The following is a 16,712-nucleotide window of genomic DNA, read 5'->3' as shown; positions in this document are numbered from 1 at the left end:
ATCGTAATACAAGAAAAACAATTGGAAAATGCTTGAGTTTTGTTGTTACATCGGCTAAAGCATTGGTCATGACCATAATCATCATGGCAATAATGATGATGACACCACACAAAATAAAATGGACATAAAATCCGGTAAAAACAAGTTACGCCGAACCACTCGAAGTGTGTTCATAAATACCAATCCTAAGAGATGAACATCGTCTAATACCAATGGAAAATTGCAAGAAGTGTGCAGAAAAACAAAATCCACGATTAACCAGAAAAACCAGTAACACACACTAAGCCACCACCCACTGTATGTGGCCAGGAATACCGAATGGGTTATACAAGTTGTCCATACATTTATTTTGCCTCTTTTAAATTATATAGATAAAATTAAGGAGTTAATAATCCAGTATTAAGGATGTTTAAGTTTCTTAGTTCTGTCAATATAAACCAAATTAAATATTAATTAAAAAAAATTTAAAAAAAAAAAACAAGTATGTACGGCCAGGCCGAAGCTTATGTACCGTCCACCATGGATTGCGTAGAAACTTCTTCTAAACACTGCCATCCACAATCAAATTACTTAAGTTGCGGTAACGCTTGCCGATAGCAAGTCTTCTAAATTGTATGTAAGTCCATACGTGGTTATATTAAATCAAAAAAGATCGATCAAATACGTATATAATTCAGTTTGACAAAATTTTCTATAGACATAAAAAAAATTTAACAAAATTTTCTATAGAAACAAAATTTTCACAAAATTTTCTATAGAAAGAAAATTTTGATAAAATTTTCTGCAGAAATAAAATTTTAACAAACTTTTCTATAGAAATAAAATTTTAACAAAATTGTTTATAGAAATAAAATTTTGACTAAATTTTCTATAGAAATAAAATTTTAACAAACTTTTCTATAGAAATAAAATTTTAACAAAAATGTTCTATAGAAATAAAATTTTGACAACAATTTCTATAGAAGTAAAATTTGGAACAAAAAAAATCTATAGAAATAAAATTTGAAAAAAGTTTCTATAGAAATAAAAATTTTGACAAGATTTTCTATAGAAATAAAATCTTAACAAAAATTTTCTATAGAAATAAAATTTTAACAAAATTTTCTATAGAAATAAAATTTTGGAAAATTATTTTTGGCTCGAGTGGCAACCATAATTATGAACCGATATCATATGCTGACACCACGTACCAAATTTCAACCGGATCGGATGAAATTTGCTTCTCTTAGAGGCTCCGCAAGCCAAATCTGGGGATCGATTTATATGGGGGCTTTATATAATTATGGACCGATATGGACCAATTCCTGCATGGTTATTGGATACCATATACTAACACCACGTTTCAAATTTCAACCGGATCGGATGAATTTTTCTGCTCTAAGAGGCTCCGGAGGTCAAATCTGGGGACCGGCTTATATGGGGGCTATATATAATTATGGATCGATATGGACCAATTTTGACATGGTTGTTTGAGAAAATATGCTAACACCACGTACCAAATTTCAATCGGAACACCTCTAAGAGGCTTCGGAGGTCAAATCTGGGGATCGGTTTATATGGGGGCTATATATAATTATGGGCCGATGTGGACCAACTTTTGCATGGTCATTAGAGAACATATACCAACACCATGTACCAAATTTCAGGCGGATCGGATGAAATTTGCTTCTCTTAGAGGCCAAATCGGGGGATCGGTTTATATGGAGGCTATACATAATTATGGACCGATGTGGACCAATTTCTGCATGGTTGTTAGATACCATATACTAACACCATGTACCAAATTTCAGCCGGATCGGATGAAATTTGCTTCTCTTAGAGCAATCGCAAGCCAAATTTGGGGGTCCGTTTATATGGGGGCTATACGTAAAAGTGGACCGATATGGACCAATTTTTGCATGGTTGTTAGAGACCATATACTAACACCATGTACCAAATTTCAGCCGGATCGGATGAAATTTGCTTCTCTTAGAGCAATCGCAAGCCAAATTTGGGGGTCCGTTTATATGGGGGCTATACGTAAAAGTGGACCGATATGGACCAATTTTTGCATGGTTGTTAGACACCATATACTTACACCATGTACCAAATTTCAGCCAGATCGGATGAAGTTTGCTTCTCTTAGAGCGATCGCAAGCCAAATTTGGGCGTCCGTTTATATGGGGGCTATAAGTAAAAGTGGACCGATATGGCCCATTTGCAATACCGTCCGACCTACATCAATAGCAACTACTTGTGCCAAGTTTCAAGTCGATAGCTTGTTTCGTTCGGAATTTAGCGTGATTTCAACAGACGGACGGACGGACATGCTCAGATCGACTCAGAATTTCACCACGAGCCAGAATATATATACTTTATGGGGTCTTAGTGCAATATTTCGATGTGTTAAAAACGGAATGACAAAGTTAATATACCCCCATCCTATGGTGGAGGGTATAAAAAAACAATATAGGCTTTAAATACACACCACCACACTCAAAAAAATGCACTTGAATTCAGAGATTTTGACCACTTTTTTAATGATTTTGGTATTGACTCCGTGCCAAAGATGCGACTTCTTTAAAATAATGACATTTTGTATGGAGATATCTGCCTTTAAATATGCAATGAAAACACAGTGAACCCACCACGAAGAAAAATGTTGGCTAATTTTTGAAAATTTAGATTATTTTCAACAGGATTACATTTGTAGTAAAATTTACAAATTTTAAGAAATAATAATAACTTTTTTGTAAGAAGTACGAATTTAGTATATCTTTATGCACACAAAAAAATATTTTTTGTCTTAAATCACGAATTTAATTGATCCAATTAATTTTTATAATGAAATGTCTTCAATCAAAGAAATGCTAGTATCAATCACCAAACAATTAATTGATATAATTAATTTTTGTGATTGATTTTTGTATCAATTTAAAAAAAAAGTTGTTGAACCAATAAAAAACAAGTATATACGGCCGTAAGTTCGGCCAGGCCGAAGCTTATGTACCCTCCATCATGGATTGCGTAGAAACTTCTTCTAAACACTGCCATCCAGAATCGAATTACTTAAGTTGCGGTAACGCTTGCCGATGGCAAGGTATCTTAAAACCTCCTAACACCATCTTCTAAATTGTATGTAAGTCCATACGTGGTATATATTAAATCAAAAAAGATCGATCCAATACGTATATAATTCAGTTTGACAAAGTAGACATAAAATTTTGACAAAATTTTCTACAGAAATAAAATTTTAACAAAATTTTCTATAGAAATAAACTTTTGACAAAATTTTCTATAGAAATAAAATCTTGGTAGATTATTTTTGGCTCGAGTGGCAACCATGATTATGAACCGATATGGACCAATTTTTGTGTGATTGGACCAATTTTGGTATGGTTGTTAGCGACCATATACTAACACCACGTTCCTAATTTGAACCGGATCGGATGAATTTTGCTCTTCCAAGAGGCTCCGGAGGACAAATCTGGAAAACGTTTTGTATGGGGGCTATATATAATTATGGACCGATATGGACCAATTCTGGCACGGTTGTTAAATATCATATATGTTAAAGATCATAGCTCAGCAACCCAAATCTGGGGATCGGTTTATATGGATGTGGACCAATTTTTGCACGGTTGTTAGAGACCATATTCCAATACCATATACCAAATTTCAGCCGGATCGGATGCAATTTGCTTCTCTTTGAGGCTTCGCAAGCCAAATCTGGAGATCGGTTTATATGGGGTCTACATATATAATTATGGACCGATGTGGACCAATTTTTGCACGGTTGTTAGAGACCATATACCAACATCATGTACCAAATTTCAGCCGGATCGGATGAAATTTGCTTCTCTTTGAGGCTACGCAAGCCAAATCTGGGGATCGGTTTATATGGGGGCTATATATAATTATGGACCGATGTGGACCGATTTTTGCAAGATTGTTAGAGACCATATACCAACACCATGTACCAAATTTCAGCCGGATCGGATGAAATATGCTTCTCTTAGAGGCTCTACAAACCAAATCTGGGGATCGGTTTATATGGGGGCTATATATAATTAAGGACCGATATGGACCAATTTTTGCATGGTTGTTAGAGACCATATACCAACATCATGTACCAAATTTCAGCCGGATCGGATGAAATTTTCTTCTCTCTGAGGCTCCGCAAGCCAAATCTGGGGATCGGTTTATATGGGGGCTATATGTAATTATGCACCGATGTGAACCAATTTTTGCACGGTTGTTAGAGACCATATACCAACACCATGTACCAAATTTCAGCCGGATCGGATGAAATACGCTTCTGTTAGAGGCTCCACAAGCCAAATCTGAGGGTCCCTTTATATGGGGGCTATACGTAAAAGTGGACCGATATGACCCATTTTCAATACCGTCCGACCTACATCGATAACAACTACTTGTGCCAAGTTTCAAGTCGATAGCTTGTTTCGTTCGGAAGATAGCGTGATTTCAACGGACGGACGGACGGACATGCTTAGATCGACTCAGAATTTCACCACGACCCAGAATATATATACTTTATTGGGTCTTAGAGCAATATTTCGATGTGTTACAAACGGAATGACAAAGTTAATATACCCCCATCCTATGATGGAGGGTATAAAAATTTAACTAACGTACGCATGAAATTATTAGAGAAAAGGAACTTACTCCAAACACAATAATTCCATGAACTAAAATAAAGTTAAATTGGCTTTAGTGAAATAGAGGGTTCTCTTATTATTATTAAATTTTTTCGAGTGTAGGCTACATAAAATTAAAATTGGGATCGAATTTACCGAATTGTCATTCTCTTTTTACAATAAATTAACAAAGCTATTCATATACAAATAAATGTAAGTTTAAACAAGTGAGTAAAGTAGAAAGTCGGCCGGGGCCGACAATATCATACCCTAAACCACCACTACTGAATTAGTAAACATTGTTTGTGGGGTATCAATGGTATAGGTTTGGGAGATAAACCGCATTTCCATATGTAAGAACATTAAGGGGTACATAGTTATGGGAGTTTTATCACAATCTGAACAGAAATGTCTGATATTAGGAGCTATTGATTCTGAACCTACAGAGTTTGTATGCCACTAATATTGCTTCCATTATTAAAACAAGTAAGGAAAGTCTAAAGTCGGGCGGGGCCGACTATATTATACCCTGCACCACTTTGTAGATCTAAATTTTCGATACCATATCACATCCGTCAAATGTGTTGGGGGCTATATATAAAGGTTTGTCCCAAATACATACATTTAAATATCACTCGATCTGGAAGAATTTGATAGACTTCTACAAAATCTATAGACTCAAAATTTAAGTCGGCTAATGCACTAGGGTGGAACACAATGTTAGTAAAAAAAGTCTAAAGTCGGGCGGGGCCGACTATATTATACCCTGCACCACTTTGTAGATCTAAATTTTCGATACCATATCACATCCGTCAAATGTGTTGGGGGCTATATATAAAGGTTTGTCCCAAATACATACATTTAAATATCACTCGATCTGGAAGAATTTGAAAGACTTCTACAAAATCTATAGACTCAAAATTTAAGTCGGCTAATGCACTAGGGTGGAACACAATGTTAGTAAAAAAAATATGGGAAACGTTTAAATCTGAAGCAATTTTAAGGAAACTTCGAAAAAGTTTATTTATGATTTATCGCCCGATATATATGTATTAGAAGTTTAGGAAAATTAGAGTCATTTTTACAACTTTTCGACTAAGCAGTGGCGATTTTACAAGGAAAATGTTGGTATTTTGACCATTTTTGTCGAAATCAGAAAAACATATATATGGGAGCTATATCTAAATCTGAACCGATTTCAACCAAATTTGGCACGCATAGCTACAATGCTAATTCTACTCCCTGTGCAAAATTTCAACTAAATCGGAGTTAAAAATTGGCCTCTGTGGTCATATGAGTGTAAATCAGGCGAAAGCTTTATATGGGAGATATATCCAAATCTGAACCGATTTCAAGCAAATTTGACACGCATAGTTACAACGCTAATTCTACTCCCTATGCAAAATTTCAACTAAATCGGAGCAAAAAATTGGCCTCTGTGGGCAAATGAGTGTAAATCGGGCGAAAGCTATATATGGGAGCTATATCTAAATCTGAACCGATTTTGCTGATATTCTGCAAGTTTTTCGAGACTCATAAAATATTCGGATGTACGGAAGTTGAGGAAGATCGGTTGATATACACGCCAATTATGACCAGATCGGTGAAAAATATATATGGCAGCTATATCTAAATCTGTACCGATTTTTTCCAAAATCAATAGGGATCGTCTTTGAGCCGAAACAGGACCCTATACCAAATTTTAGGACAATCGGACTAAAACTGCGAGCTGTACTTTGCACACAAAAATACATCAACAGACAGACAGACGGACAGACAGACGGACAGACAGACGGACAGACAGACGGACGGACAGACAGACGGACATCGCTAAATCGACTCAGAATTTAATTCTAAGCCGATCCGTATACTAAAAGGTTGGTCTATGATTACTCCTTCTTGGCGTTACATACAAATGCACAAACTTATTATACCCTGTACCACAGTAGTGGTGAAGGGTATAAATATGTGAAACATTTAAATCTGAAGCAATTTTAAGGAAACTTCGAAAAAGTTTATTTATGATTTATCGCTCGATATATATGTATTAGAAGTTTAGGAAAATTTAAGTAATTTTTACAACTTTTCGACTAAGCAGTGGCGATATTACAAGGAAAATGTTGGTATTTTGACCATTTTTGTCGAAATCAGAAAAACATATATATGGGAGCTATATCTAAATCTGAACCGATTTCAACCAAATTTGGCACGCATAGCAACAATGCTAGTTCTACTCTCTGTGCAAAATTTCAACTAAATCGGAGTTAAAAATTGGCCTCTGTGGTCATATGAGTGTAAATCGGGAGAAAGCTATATATGAGAGATATATCTAAATCTGAACCGATTTCAACCAAATTTGGCACGCTTAGCTACAATGCTAATTCTACTCCCTGTGCAAAATTTCAACTAAATCGGAGCAAAAAATTGGTCTCTGTGGCCATATGAGTGTAAATCGGGCGAAAGCTATATATGGGAGATATATGTAAACCTGAACCGATTTCAACCAAATTTGGCACGCATAGCTACAATGCTAATTCTACTCCCTGTGCAAAATTTAAACTAAATCGGAGCAAAATCGGGCGAAAGCTATATATGGGAGCTATATCTAAATCTGAACCGATTTGGCTGATATTTTGCAAGTTTTTCGAGGCCCATAAAATATTCGGATGTACGGAATTTGAGGAAGATCGGTTGATATACACGCCAATTATGACCAGATCGGTGAAAAATATATATGGCAGCTATATCTAAATCTGAACCGATTTTTTCCAAAATCAACAGGGATCATCTTTGAGCCGAAACAGGACCCTGTACCAAATTTTAGGACAATCGGACTAAAACTGCGAGCTGTACTTTGCACACAAAAATACATCAACAGACAGACAGACAGACAGACGGACAGACAGACAGACGGACATCGCTAAATCGACTCAGAATTTAATTCTAAGCCGATCCGTATACTAAAAGGTTGGTCTATGATTACTCCTTCTTGGCGTTACACAAACTTATTATACCCTGTACCACAGTAGTGGTGAAGGGTATAACAAGTAAGTAAAGTAGAAAATCGGGCGTGGCCGACAATATCATACCCTAAACCACTCTTACTGAATTGGTAATTATAAGCATTTGTGGGGTAACATTAATATAGGTCTGGGAGATAAACCGCAGTTGTATATTTAAGAAAATTAAGGGGTACATGTTTATGGATGCTTTGTCTCAATTCCCTACAATATTTTCCTTAAATTTAAACAAATTTTACAAAACAAAAATGGTTCTAAGTACTTTATTATCTTAAAACATGAAAATGCACCGTATATAACCTAGAAAATAAATTTGTATTACCACCACGGTTGCCACAGTTGGTAGAATTCTACCAAAAAAAGTAATTTTTTTTTGTTAAATCTCTATAGAAATTTTGTTGAGAAAAGTTTCTATAGAAATAAAATTTTGATAATAAATTCTATAAAATAAAATTTTGAGAAAAAATTCCATAGAAATAACATTTTGAGAACATTTATAGAAATAATATTTTGAAAGAAATTTCTATAGAGATACAATTTTGACAAAATTTTTATAGAAATAATATTTTGAAAAAAATTCTATAGAAATAAAATTTTGACAAAATTTTCTATAGAAATAAAATGTTGACAACATTTTCTACAGGAATAAAGTTTTCACAAAAATTTCTATAGAAATACTTGTTTGGTAGATTTGTGATAATTTGTGGTAATTTTAAAATTTTGTGTAAGTGGTAACTGTTGTTACCACACATTGTTAAAGATCAAGCCTTGCCGACTTCTAATTTTCTTCTCTAGAGCCACCAAAATGTAAAAGTTATTAAAAATTGTGTTGAGTGAAAATGTCCCTACATTGTGGCTCTACATCCTACAAGACGATAAATATTAGAAAAAACCTACATATAGGGAATTTTCCATACTTCTAGCAACACTGGCTGTAGTTGATATTGCACCTACGGGGTTAGTATGCCACTAATATTGAGCCCATTATTAGAAAAGAGAAAATCGCTCAATTAGTGTAGGTAATAAATCCAAATCGAGCAATATTCTTATGTAAAAGCTACAAGTACGTATAAATACGATCGGCTAGTACATCAAAATTTGAAATTTGAGTAACCTTGGTTGATAAATAAGAGTATTATGGCCAAATTTGGGAAAATCGAGCGATGCATATATATGGAAGCTATATGTAAATCTGAACCAATTTGCATAATATTTTGCATGTTTGATTAATAAAGGGTGATACGGTCAAAATTTGGTCAAGGGAAAACGCGTGTAAGTCAGTGAAATCGTTTATTTAAAAAATCAAATTAAATTTCTTTTTCAAGTTCAATTAGTATAAAATTCAGGAAAAATATTCAGTTAGGCTTTCGCTTTTCCAAATCCGAATTGCCGGGCCTCACGCTTGACACCTACCATCAGATTTTGTACAGCCACCTTGTCCACCTTCTTCGCCGCAGAAAGCCAGTTTGCCTTCAACTGCTGCTCGTCTTTAGCAGCTTTTTGGTCTTCTTTAGGTTCCGCTTGACAATAGCCCAGTATTTCCCAATTGGGCGGAGCTCTGGCGTGTTGGGAGGGTTCTTATCCTTGAGAACCACCTGCACGTTGTTGGCGGCGTACCACTCCATGGCCTTTTTACCGTAATGGCAAGATGCCAAATCCGGCCAAAACAGTACGGAACAACCGTGTTTCTTCAGGAAAGGCAGCAGACGTTTATTCAAACACTCTTTCACGTAAATTTCTTGGTTGACAGTCCCGGAAGCTATGAAAATGCTGCTTTTCAAGTCACAGGTACAGATGGCTTGCCAAACCAGATATTTCTTTGCGAACTTTGACAGTTTTATGTGCTTGAAAATATCTGCTACCTTTCCCCTTCCTTTTGCCGTATAAAACTCCTGTCCCGGAAGCTGCTTGTAGTCGGCTTTGACGTAGGTTTCGTCGTCCATTACCACGCAGTCAAACTTCGTCAGCACCGTCGTGTACAGCCTCCGGGATCGCGCCTTGGCCGTCGTATTTTGTTTATCATCGCGATTTGTAGTCACTGCCTTCTTGTAAGTCGATAGTCCGGCTCGTTTTTTGGCTCGATGCACGGTTGTACACGATACACCCAGCTTATTTGCGGCATCTCGGAGAGAGAGGTTAGGGTTTCGCTTGAAACTACCGGCAACTCTCTTTGTCGTTTCAGCGGCTTCCGGTTTTCGATTTCCCACCGATCCAGACTTCCTGGCTGTCGACAAACGTTCCCCAAACACTTTAATTACATTTGTAACGGTTGATTTGGCAACTTTTAGAGATTTTGCCTGCTTTGCGTGCGAGTAGCTCGGATTTTCGCGATGAGCGAGCAAAATTTTGATACGCTGCTCTTCTTGCTTGGACGGCATTTTAACAACTGAAGAGTGAATTCCAAAATCAAAATAGGAGCAACATTTTACACACACACCTTAAAAATGAGGGGTGTTCAGGTTTTTAAATGCAAAATTGAAAGAAATACGTCAAGTTTATATTGACGAAATTTTGACCGTATCACCCTTTACCACAATAGGTTAACTTGTGCAAAATTTGAGTAAGATCAGTTAAGAAATGAGGCCTCTATGGTCAAACATAAGGTTATTGGGGGCAAATTTTTCAAAATCCTGCAATACATGATTGGGAGCTATATCTACATCTGAACCGATGTAGGACTGATGCACATACCGTTAGTACTATAGAAGACTGGATCTAGAAAACTTTGAATAAGATTGGTTAATAAATAAGGGTTCAATGGCCAAATTTGGGAAAATCGGGCGGTACATATATATGGGAGCTAAAGCTAAATCTGAACCGATTTCGATGATTTTTTTTGCACATATAGTTAGTGCTTTGGATTATTACATTTGGCCAACTTTGAGTAAGATCGGTTGATAAATAAGGGTTTTATAGCCAAATTTAGAAAAATCGGGCGGTACATATATCGGGGAGCTATAGCTAAATCTGAACCGATTTTCATGATTTTTGGCACATATAGTTAGTGCTATAGAAGATTACATTTAGCCAACTTTCAGTGAGATCGTTTGATAAATAAGAGTTTTGTGGCAAAATTTGGGAAAATAGGGCGATACATATATATGAGAGCTTGATTAAAAAATAAAAAATTAATTGTTTGAAATAAATTTTTAATTAAAAAAATCCATATCTTTTATACCCTCCACCATAGGATGGGGGGTATATTAGCGTTGTCATTCCGTTTGTAACACATCGAAATATTGCTCTCAGACCCCATAGAGTATATATATTCTGGGTCGTGGTGAAATTCTGAGTCGATCTAAGCAAGTCCGCCCGTCCGTCTGTTGAAATCACGCTAACTTCCGAACGAATCAATCGTATCGGATCACTTTTACGTATAGCCCCCATATAAGCGGACCCCAGATTTGGCTTGCGGAGCCACTAAGAATATCCTGAAATCATCATCCGATCTGCCTGAAATTTAGTACATGCCCAGCAAAAAATTTTGGAAGTTCTTCTAAAGGCACAACTTTAAAAGCACTTCCAGAAGATGCACTCCCAATGATGTTATTTATTTTAAATACCCAGGTTTTTTCATACTTTTAATGGACAATTTTAACTTTTTTTGTTTCAAATAGGTTAAAAACATGGTACGACTTCATAAAATGGTACCAATCATTTAAATTTTGTCGACAAAAATGCTAAATCCAATCTGAAAAAATTGTGAATTTTTGAAAATATTTGAGGTCAAACGTTTCCGGTAAGCGTGAGAATCCATTAAAATTATAAAAAATTATAAAAATTATTTATTTGACAAAATATCACAGAATTTTTTAATTTACATCCAAAACATTGAATTCGGATCACACCTAAAGTAGTGATGCAAATTCAATGCATCGGCTGTTGAAATGAGGACTTCCGTCCTATGACAAGTCCATGTTAAATTCATCGCTTCTGCGTCAATTTTGCACCACTTCCGAATCCAAAAAGAACATTTTCATTAGTTTTTTGGCGACGCTTTGTTTGCTGGGTGGTATTGGTATATGGTCTCTAACAACCATGCAAGAATTGGTCCACATCGGTCCATAATTATATATAGCCCCCATATAACCCGATCCCAAGATTTGGTTTCGGAGCCTCAAAGAGTAGCAAATTTCATCCGATCTGCCTGAAATCTAGTACATGGTATTCGTATATGGTCTCTAATAACCATGCAAAAATTGGTCCACATCGGTCCATAATTATATATAGCCCCCATAAACCCATCCCCAGATTTGGCTTGCAGAGCCTCAAAAAGAAGCAAAATTCATCCGATCCAGTTGAAATTGGTACTTGGTGTTAGTATATGGTATCTAACAACCACGGAAAAAATGGTCCACTTCGGTGCATAATTATATATAGCCCCATATAAATCGATCCCCAGATTTGATCTCCGGAACCTCTTGGAGGAGCAAAATTCATCCGATTCGGTTGAAATTTGGTACGTGGTGTTAGCTTATGGTCTCTAACAACCATGCAAAAATTGTTCCACATCGGTCCATAATTATATGTAGTCCCCATATAATATATTCCCCAGATTTGACCTCCGGAACCTCTTAGAGGAGCAAAATTCATCCGATTCGGTTGAAATTTGGTACGTGGTGTTAGCTTATGGTCTCTGACAACCATGCAAAAATTGTTCCACATCGGTCTATAATTATATGTAGTCCCCATATAATATGTTCCCCAGATTTGACCTCCGGAACCTCTTTGAGGAGCAAAATTCATCCGATCCGTTTGAAATTTGGAACAATTTGGTGTAAATATATCGCCGCTAACAACCATGCCAAAATTGGTCCGTATCGATCTATATTATATATATCCACCAAATAAACCGATCCACAATCACAGAAAAATCACGATTGCCAGTCGAGCCAAAAGTAATCTACCAAAATTTTATTGCCATAGAAAATTTTGTCAAAATTTTATATATCTATAGAAAATTTTGTCAAAATTTTATTTCTACAGAAAATTTTGTCACAGTATAGATTCTATACAAAATTTTGCAAAAATTTATTTCTATAGAAAATTTTGTCAAAATTTTATTTCTATAGAAAATTTTGTCAGAATTTTATTTCTCTAGAAAATTTTGTCAAAATGTTATTTCTATAGAAAATTTATGAAGCTTTTCATAGCTGGAGAGGAATAGTTTGCAAAATCTTCGAAAACATCAAAAATTCTACCACTCTACCAAACATTAAAAAAATCTGTCATTTTTGGTAGACTCGTGTTCACAATTGTAAAGCGACACCCACATATAAAGCGACACCCACATTTCCATTCTGGCTCTATAATTACCGCACAAAAGTTCATATCGGTTCGTAATTACTTGCTCCCTATATAACATATACCGGCCAATAATTCAATATATACGTATTTATCCACCTTTCTTTTGTCTACTATATATCCCGCATGGACTAACTTACCATTTAGAAGATGATTTGAAGAAGTTTTAAGATGCCTTGCCATCGGCCGAAACCAAAGTAATTTAATTGTGGATGACCGTCTTTAGTAGAAGTTTCTACGCAATCCATGGTGGAGGGTACATAAGATTCGGCCTGGCCGAACATTCGGCAGTATATACTTGTTTTAACTGACTTTGTCTTTAGAGTTTAATTAAAAAGTTAATTGTATCAATTATTTTTTAATTAAAAATTTTAAAATAATCAATCATTGGCTTAATGTTTCTATCCTGATTACAACATTATTTGTATCAATTAATTTATTAATTGAAAAAATTTTTCAACTTCAATCAATTTTTTAATTGGAAATATTTTGGTGATTTTTTTTTTTTGGTATTATATTACGTTAATATCACCAACATTATCGCTAATTTCAGACCAATTTCAGAATTCAAACTACTCTTTTGGAAGATTTTAATTATTGGGGTCCAATGACTAGCGCTCATTCAATAACCCTTAAGCATTACTGTTTTTGTTTGTTTTTTTTTCTCATATTTTCTCTGAAAGACCAGTTTAATAAGAGGTCATAAAAGCTACTGCTATTAAGAAAATCATAATAATAACTCCCCACGATCATAAATGACCGACTACTCGGGCGAATTGCCATGGTAATATAGGAGTGGAGAGAAGCGTCTATTGATGCAAGCAACTATGTTCAACCATTGGCAGAAACTTGAAATTATGTCGGCTTTCAAGTTGAAAGTGGATGCATTTGGAATGTTCGGTGTCTGGCTATTAAGAGTGCAGTCTTGGGATTATTTCTGGAAAGCAAAAGTGATGATGGCATTTTTCCCAGCCTTAGTTGGTTAGAAGAGGAGGAGGAGGATAATCACGATTCGAATATCATGTTATGCCATTTGATTATTGTTTCTTGTGACTGTGGCTCACTAATACAGTATTTGTTTGGAATCTTCCCATAATTGTCCCACCATAATCTAAACAATGCATGGAAAAATACCAAATGCATACATTAAGACTTTTTGGCCGTCTTAATGTATGTAAGAGATTGTATCAAGTAAATTATCCATATTTTTAGTATTTTGCATAAGAGTCTATTACGAAAGCGTTTAATTGAAGAAGCAATACTTACTTCACCTTCTATAGACTTATGAGATGTAGTTTGAAGTCATATATGGATGATATGGATTTGAATAAAGTGGATTAAAAAATATTGCCAACACAAAGGGTTATATTAGAGTTGCATAGATGTGATATGAGGCTTCATGCGACCAACGAATGTTATTCATGACCGATTGCCAACGACAACATATTGTATTGTAGTGTATATGATTCTACTGGATTATTTTTATACCCTAAACCACATAGTGGTCAGGGTATAATAAGTTTGATCGGCCAAAAAATGTGCCTACCAGAAATATTGATTTTAGACCCCATAAAATATATACCGATCGACTCAGAATCACCTCCTGAGTCGTTGTAGCGCTTGGTGTCCGTCCGTCCGTCCGTCTGTCCATGTATTTGTTGTTCAGAAGATTCCGGTCGCAATTATTAACCGATTTTGATGAAATTTGGTACATGGAGTTTTTTGGGCACAAGGACGAACGCTATTGAATTTGGAAGAAATCGGATCAAATTTAGATATAGCTCCCATATATATGTATCGCCCGATTTCGACAAATGGGGTAACGATGCGCGTTTTTTCAAACGGATCGTCACCAAATTTGGCAAAAGGTAATTTTTTCGCCCTTCAAGTCAGCAAAATTTCATCCAAATCGGTTCAGATTTAGATATAGCTCTCATATATATGTATCGCCCGATTTTTATAAATTTGGCTATAAAACCCTTATTTATCAACCGATCTTACCCAAATTTGACTAAATGTAGTCTTCTATAGCACTAACTATATGTGCAAAAAATCATCGAAATCGGTTTAGATTAAGATATAGCTCCCATATATATGTATAGCCCGATTTTCCCAAATTTGGCCATAGAACCCTTATTTATTAACCGATCTTACTAAAAGTTGGCTAGATCCAGTCCTCTATAGTACTAACTATATGTGCAAAATTTCATCGAAATCGGTTCACATGTAAATATAGCTCCCATATATGTACCACCCGATTTTGAAAAATTCGCCCCCAATAACCTTATGTTTGACCATACAGGCCTCATTTCTTAACTGATCTTACTCAAATCTTGCACAAGGTAACCTTTTGTGGTATTAATCAAACCCGCAAAATATTATGCAAACGGATCGTCACCAAATTTGGCAAAAGGTAATTTTTTCCATCGCCCTTCAAGTCAGCAAAATTTCATCCAAATCGGTTCATATTTAGCTATAGCTCCCATATATATGTACCGCCCGATTTTTATAAATTTGGCTATAAAACCCTTATTTATCAACCGATCTTACCCAAATTTGACTAAATGTAGTCTTCTATAGCACTAACTATATGTGCAAAAAATCATCGAAATCGGTTCAGATTTAGATATAGCTTCCATATATATGCATCGCTCGATTTTCCCAAATTTGGCCATAGTACTCTTATTTATTAACCAATGTTACTCAAATTTCAAATTTTGATGTACTAGCCGATCGTACTTATACGTACTTGTAGCTCTTACATAAGAATATTGCTCGATTTTTACAAATTTGTGTGTGGGTAATAACACTAATTGGGCGATTTTCTCTTTTTTAATAATGGGCTCAATATTAGTGGCATACTAACTCCGTAGGTGCAATATCAACACAGCCAGTGTTGCTAGAAGTAGGGGAAATTCCCTATATGTAGGGTTTTTCTAATATTTAGCGTCTTGTAGGGACGTAGGGCCACAATGTAGGACATTTTCACTCAACACAATTTGTAATAATTTTTACATTTTGGTGGCTCTAGAGGGGGAAATTAGAAGCCGGCAAGGCTTGATCTTTAGCAATGTGTGGTAAACTTTATTCCTGTATAAAATTTTGTCAACATTTTATTTCTATAGAACATTTTGCCAAAATTGTATTTCTATAGAAATTTTTTTCAAAATATTATTTCTATAAAAAATTTTCTCAAAATTTTATTTCTGTGGAATTTTGTCTCAAAATTTTATTTCTATAGAAAAATTTCTCACAAAAATTTGTTTATAGAAACTTTTTCAAAAATTTTATTTTTATAAAGATTTAACAAAAAAGATTACTAATTTGGATAGAAATCTACCAACTGTGGCAACCGTGGTCGTAATACAAATTTATATTCTAAGTTATATACGTTGCATATTCAAGTTTTAAGATAATAAAGTACTAAAGTACTTTTTTAAATTTAACGAAAAATATAGTAGGGAAAATTGTTTGGGAATGTATGGGAAAGTAGGAAACTTTTTTTGTCCTTGTAGAGTAAACCGAACATTTTCCGTGGCAACATTGACTATGAGCTATAGTCAGATTGACACAAAGCACCCATAGACATGTACCCCTTAATTTTCTTAAATATGCAACTGCGGTTTATCTCCCAGACCTATATGTTACCCCACAAATGCTTATGATTACTAATTCTGTAATGGTGGTTTAGGGTATAGTCGGACCCGCCCGACTTTCTACTTTACTTACTTGTTTTTTATATACGCACCAT

The sequence above is a fragment of the Haematobia irritans genome, chromosome 3 (assembly GCF_050003625.1).
Source record: "Haematobia irritans isolate KBUSLIRL chromosome 3, ASM5000362v1, whole genome shotgun sequence".
In the NCBI taxonomy this organism is placed as follows: Eukaryota; Metazoa; Arthropoda; class Insecta; order Diptera; family Muscidae; genus Haematobia; species Haematobia irritans.
The sequence above is the reverse complement of the archived record's forward strand: the minus strand, read 5'-3'. Positions refer to the sequence as shown.